The following is a 7,282-nucleotide window of genomic DNA, read 5'->3' on the forward strand; positions in this document are numbered from 1 at the left end:
GGGACGCTCTGCATAGCAAAATGTTCAAATACCACGTTGAATATTATTCTAAGGAGGATATTCCAACTTATACGCAGCTGGTGAAGATTATGGAGTCCGATGCTCAACCCAGACTAAGTAGACGGTAATAACTTAATAAGTAATAATTTGGGTTATTAATTTTTATTAGATATAAACTTACCTAGATCTGTTGCAAGCTTGGTAATATTTAGACGGTACACACCAATGAAGTTCTATACACATAATATAGGTAAGGACAAATCATTCGCAGTCTTTCACCAGTGGGAGGCTACTTTGCACAGGATGTCGGCTAGATTATGGGTACCACAACGGCGCCTATTTCTGCCGTGAAGCAGTAATGTGTTTCGATCTGAAGGGCGCCGTAGCTAGTGAAATTACTGGGCAAATGAGACTAGATCTTATGTCTCAGGGTGACGTGCGCAATCGTAGTGCAGCTCAGAGTTTTTGGATTTTTCAAGAATCCTCAGCGGCACTGCATTGTAATGGGCAAGGCGTATCAATTACCATCAGTTGAACGTTCTGCTCGTCTCGTCCCTTATTGGCATAAAAAAAAGTCTGATAGCGGAACGGCAAAAGTGTGCATATAGACAATGTTGTGTGTCAATTGTCATTGGCCGTATCGGGTTCTAAATTCAACATACGTAACCCGAACTAAATAAATGTTTTATATTGCTGCTTATTGACCAAAAATATTTTTAAACAACTGGAGTAAGTGCGGCAATGTATAGCTGATATAGCAGTCGAAACTTACTATGGTGTTATTTGTGTCATGTTCCATATTTCATCTTTGTTTTTATACGACGTGATTTGTCGATATGTATAGAACGTCAGTGGTACAGATGCATGGTAAATTCACGGCCTAGATAGCATATTCTTTACCCCTCACTTGACAAATTCAAAAGCGAAGACAAAGCGTCGGCAGCGCAATAGGTAGACGTTATTTAACACGAAAACACACTGGTACAAAATAGGGGCTATTTTGTACCAGTGTGTTTTCGTTTTTCGAATTCTGATCATCATCATTTCAGCTGGAAGGTGTCCACTGCTGGACAAAGGCCTCCCCCAAAGATCGCCATGTCGATCGGTCCCGCGCTGCCCTCATCCAACCTGTTCCAGGGATCTTGACCAGATCGTCGGTCCATCTTGTAGGGGGCTTACTACTACTAATACTGCGCCTTCCGGTACGTAGTCGTCATTCGAGGACTTTACTGTCCCATCATCTATCTGTCCGACGAGCTATGCGCTCTGCTTACTGCCACATTCGTTCCGCAACCAAATGTGCTATGTCGGTAACTTTGGTTACTCATGGATTTTCCGTATAATTCATTTTATTTTGTTAATTTAGTCTGAAGTTTGAACTTAAGGATGTCGAATTTGGGTGTCGGAGTACGCGCGTTGTAAAAATTTATACTGATAATTTCCCTAACGCACAAAAAGAATTATAACTTCAAAACAGATGACATTGAATCGACTTTAATAAAGGCTTCAAAAGTTATTTTATGTGAATTTCCTTACCTACCCTGAAGATGTATGGTGTTAGTTATGTAAATTAGTGACTGGAAATGAACCTCAATAAGAAATAAAAAGCACTTAAAATATACATCTCTCTACTCCTTTCACCGTAATAGGTGAAATATGAAATAGTGCCTCTATAATCTCTTTGCGCATTTTTTATCCTAACATTATTTTATCTTTTCAGGGTAACATCGGGAATTTGCGACGCAATCATAAACAAGGCAATCTTTCACATCTACAATTTGAATTCTAAGCGAGAAGTGTCCATTTTTGAAGCTGAGTAAATGTTCATTTTGAAATGTCTGCGATGTCAAGGGTTTTTAGTTGAGGATTTTATTGATTTATAAGCCTTATTACAGTTCAACAATTTACAGTGTTAATATAAGCATATATTATGGTCCATCTATAATTTTGCCTTCAACATATTATTGTAAAAAAGGCATTTATTTTCTCAAAATTGATTCCTTCAGAATTCACTTTGATGTCAGTTCAAACACTATCACAGCTTCGGAAACAAATGGCGCTCTGAGAGAGAAGAAACGGCGCAGGAAATATTTCCCAGCATTCCTTTTTGCGCTCTTTTTAATAAAATAAAATATACAATATTGTACTGTCATTGTTATTGCTATAAAATAATCATAATCTAGTCCCAGGCTGTCCGATTGGGTTTTTTTTTTGAAAGGAGAAAATACGGTTACGTATTTACGCCCCGTAACGGGGCGTAATATGTCGGACTCGAGTGTCCGCGTAAGCGGACGCCCCATACCGACTAAAACCTCCTCTGTGCTGTTAGCAGCCCTGGCTTTCACAGCGAAGTAGGACGTGGGCCGTGGAGGCCGCAAAGACTACGCAACAACAGTCGCGGGGCGTCTCCTAAGGAGACTCGAACCTCAGACCGGCTGTGTGCTTGTGGGAAGGAGAGAGAATGAAAATGAAAGATGATAAGAACACACTCGCCGGCGAGTGTGGTGATGTTTTGTGTAATGTATGTAAGTGTGTATGTATCCGATTGGATTTACGACATAGCCATTTTTTGACATAAAACTTTTAAATTTATATGCCTGGACATCGTTGACATTATTATAAAAGTGTATGCATTATAATAAAACTACCAGTATTGAAAACTAAATGAATAGATACCATAGATTTTATTACGTAGTTCAAGCACTAGCATAATAATATATTTTATAATAATTGTTGGCCATAAACCGCAGATTTATCAATTAACATATATTATATCGCATAATTTGCTTTCAACTAGGGCTACCATCCGTCCTAATGTTAATCCGTAGATCTCCAGACTTTAAGACTAGTCCAATTTTGTCGGTCTTGTCCGGATATTATTTTTAATAAGATGGAATATAGTAATAACACTACATATTAACTAATATCAAATAATTCTTAATCTTTACGGGAAACGACATCTTGTGATCAACTAATAAAAAGCGGCTTAGTGCGAGTCAGATTCGCCTATGAAGGGTTCCGTAGCAGCAAGTAATATAGTATAAAAGTTATATAGAAAGGAAAATGATATTGAATTATTTAAATGGAAAAGGCAAAAAATCATACAGTGCAAATCATTTATACGCATATCGCATCATTTATACGTATTAAAAAAAAATACTTACTAAATCTATTTCAAACCAATTTTCGGTGGAAGTTTGCACGGTAATGTACATCATATATTTTTTTTAGTTTTATCATTCTCTTATATTAGAAGTTACAGGGGGACGACGACACATTTTACCACTTTGGAAATGTCTCTCGCGCAAACTATTCAGTTTAGGAAAAAAATTATATCAGTAAACTTCAATATCATTTTTGATGGATAGGCCATAGATACCCCACACTCATGGGTTTTTTGTGTTTCAGTTCTAAGTAAGTAGTAACCCCTAAAATTTATTGTTTTTTTTTCTATTTTTGTATGAAAATGTTAATGCGGTTCACAGACTACATCTACTTATCAAGTTTCAACAGTAAAATTCTTATAGTTTTGGAAAAAAGTGGCTGTGACATACACGGATATACAGACAGACATGATGAATCTATAAGGGTTCCATTTTTTGCATTTTGGCTACGGAACCCTAAAAAGACTTTTTAGGGTTAGGACTTTTAAGGTTATATCAGGCTTTCCGTCAGGAGGTTTCAATTACTAAATGGTAACCCTAGTTTCAACATATTAGATTGCATTATGTGGTTGCTCATGACCTTTTTTAATTAAATCAAAGAACTAGCTGACGTTGTTTTGCCATATAAATTATTTTTAGAGTTCTTGGACGTGGCTGTTGTGACTTGGAGTTTTTTGGACATTGTAACATTACTTTATTTTTCGGAAATAAACGTAGCCTAAGTTACTACTTATTACATCAGCTACCTACCATTACAAGTCCCGTCAAAATCGGTCCAGACATTTCAGAGATTAGCCGGAACAAACAGACAGACAGAAATTGTAAAAAATGTTATTTTGGTGTATGTAACGTATATATTATATTCATAAACATGTAAGTAGTAAAAAACTGTTATTTCATTATTACAAACAGACACTCCAATTTTATTTATATGTATCGTGGCCATCTGGAGGGCAAAGCCAAATTGGCTTCGAAGAAGCTGGGCGTCATCAATAGAGCACGGCAATACTTCACATTCTAGCGCTCTACAAAGCGCAGGTCCGGCCACACATGGAGTATGGCTGTCATCTCTGCTCTGACGCACCCCAGTATCAGCTCGATCCATTTGACCGCGTGCATCGCAGAGCAGCTTGAACTGTCGGGCACCCAGTGCTCTGTGAACGGCTGGATCACTTGGCGTTGCGTAGAGACGTCGCTTCATTATGTGTCTTCTACCGCATTTATCACGGGGAGTTTTCCGAAGAGAGAAGGGTAAACAGTACCCTGATTCCTGCCGCCGAATTCCACCTTCGCACGACACGCCACAAGTTAGGATATCATCCCCACCATCTGGATGTGTGGCGGTCCTCCACAGTGCGCTTTACAAGGAGCTTTCTTCCACGTAGTACAAAGCTATGAAATGAGCTTCCTTATGCGGTGTTTCCGGGACGATTCGACATGGGTACCTTCAAAAAAAAAGCGCGTGCACCTTCCTTAAAGGCTGGCAACGCTCTTGTGATTCCTCTGGTGTTGCAAGAGAATGTGGGCGGCGGTGATCACTTAACACCAGGTGACCCGTACGCTCGTTAGTCCTCCTATTCCATATTCAAATTCAAATATTTTTATTCAAAATAGGATTTATAATCACTTATTGAACGTCAAAATCTACCACCCATTCAAAAGAGACTGCCTCAGACCTGAGAAGAATGGGCGCAAGAAACTCAGCGGTCTTTTTTTTTTTATATAAAATATGGATTACAATGTAATATCGTACAATAAACATTAATAATTAAAGAGCCTGAGGTTGTTCGCTTTAATCCCAGTCCGTGGTGTCATTAAGAAAATCGTTTATGCTATAATAACCTTTCCCACACAAACGTTGTTTAACAATTCTTTTAAATTTCGTAACACATTTGTTTTGTACATTTTCTGGGATCATATTGTAGAAGCATATACATAGCCCAACAAAAGACTTACTAACTCGACCCAACCGAGTAGTAGGCATAACAAGTTTATGTTTGTTCCTCGTGTTAACATTATGAATGTCATAGTTTCTAGAAAATTCCTAAATGTGCTTATGAACATACAAAACATTATCAAAAATATATTGAGAAGCAACAGTCAAAATGTTTATTTCTTTAAATTTTTCTCTTAATGATTCTTTAGGACCTAGGTTATAAATCGCGCGAATAGCCCTCTTCTGCAGCACAAAGATAGTATTAATATCGGCCGCACTGCCCCATAACAATATACCATAATACTATGAAAATAACTAAAGTATACTAATCTCGACGTATCTATGTCAGCTAACCGTCTGATTTTCTTAACCGCATATGCTGCAGAACTAAGCCTATTCGCCAATCCTTCAATATGGGGGCCCCACTGCAATTTGGAATCAAGAGTAATGCCAAGAAATATAGCAGATTGCACTGGTTTTACCACCTCTCCATTTAATAAAATATTCGCATCTACATTTTTGACATTTGGCGCGGTGAATTTAATATATTTGGTTTTATGATTATTTAACAATAAGTTATTGGCGCTAAACCAGTACACGATGTCAGATAGAGCATTGTTTACTTCCTCATATAAAACTTGGCTTCGTTTCACTTTGAATATAAGTGAAGTGTCATCCGCAAACAATACCACCTTGTGTTTTTTTTCTACAAGGTTAGGTAGATCATTTATATAAATTAGGAAGAGGAAGGGTCCAAGAATAGACCCTTGTGGTACCCCCATACCGAGAGGAGTCCCAGGAGATCTCCTGCCATTCACCTCGACCCTCTGAATCCTATTATTTAAATATGAGATTAGAAGATCGCGTGCAGATCCTCTTATACCATAGTGGCATAGCTTCCTGACCAGCGTTGAATGTTGAACACAATCAAAAGCCTTAGATAAATCACAGAAGATACCAAGTGCATTCTGTGATTCCTCCCAGGCCTCAAAAATATTCCTGATGAGTTCAACACCTGCATCCGTAGTCGAGCGTCCCCTAGTAAAGCCAAATTGTTTTATATGAAGTAACTTATAAGTGTTAAAGTGAGTAAGCATTTGGCTTAAAATAATTTTTTCAAAAATTTTACTAAGGGTCGGCAACACCGAAACAGGGCGATAGTTATTCGGGTCAGAAGTGAGTCCCGATTTGAATATTGGTGTAATTTTACTATACTTCAGAAGGTCAGGAAACACGCCATGTTCAATACAGCTATTAAAAACTAGTGCTAGATATGGTGCTATGACGTCAATAACAGAACTTATTATTTTTACAGATATGCCCCATATATCAGCAGTTTTTTTCATTTCTAAGGATCTGAAAGTTTTAATTATTTCTGTTGGGCTAACAACACTGAATTTGAAATTTTGTTTACATTCCTTAACATTTTCCAAAAGAAGTGACTCGGCAACACTGGTGGAGGAGACAAGGGTGCTTAAGATGGAAACTGGAATGTCAGAAAAAAATTTCTCAAAAGCAGAAGCTACTTCCTGCTCAGACTGGATTTTTGTATTGTTTATTATTAGATTATATTCAAACTTGCAGTCTTTCGCTCTTCCAGATTCCCAGTAAATAATTTTGAATAATTTTTCACATATACAAGGAAAGATGCATCATGATTACATGATGATCTCTCACTATATAGTTCATATAACCGTTGTCTGCTCCTATGAATACCAGCTGTTGCCCAGTTGTTAAATAACAAGAGACCACCCGAGTTGACTGTCTTTGAAGTAAATATAGAAGCAAACTCTGTTTTAATTATTTTAAATAACTTACCATACATCTCATTTGGAGTACTGTTATAATTCAAATACAAGTTTGAGAGTTTTTCTGAAACATTGCCTCTATATTTCTCCATTCGCCTATTGTTTACCGGAACAAACATAAACTTTTTAGTTGAAGTACATTTGTTCCCTTCAATATTAAAAGAGGCTAATTGACCAAAGTGGTCCGAGCTCAGTTTACTTATTATTGATTGAGAAATAGGTTTATAATTAGTAAAAATATTATCAATACAGCTTTTAGAGGTGCTGGTTACTCTAGTAGGTAAAAAAATTTATAGATACATTAAAGATATATGAATGACCTCATTTGAGTTTCTACTTTCATGATAAACGATAGTTCAAATTAAATAAATAGA

General features: G+C 37.2%; 1 long non-coding RNA gene across 1 annotated transcript; it reads left to right on the forward strand.

The window, feature by feature from the left end:
• On the forward strand, nt 1–2,152 carry LOC126967606 (uncharacterized). Its single transcript, XR_007730045.1, has 2 exons — nt 1–124; nt 1,721–2,152. It is a non-coding gene; the product is annotated as an uncharacterized LOC126967606 (long non-coding RNA).
• The last annotated feature ends 5,130 nt before the right edge of the window (nt 2,153–7,282 follow it).

This window comes from Leptidea sinapis, chromosome 13, assembly GCF_905404315.1.
Source record: "Leptidea sinapis chromosome 13, ilLepSina1.1, whole genome shotgun sequence".
Lineage (NCBI taxonomy): Eukaryota > Metazoa > Arthropoda > Insecta > Lepidoptera > Pieridae > Leptidea > Leptidea sinapis.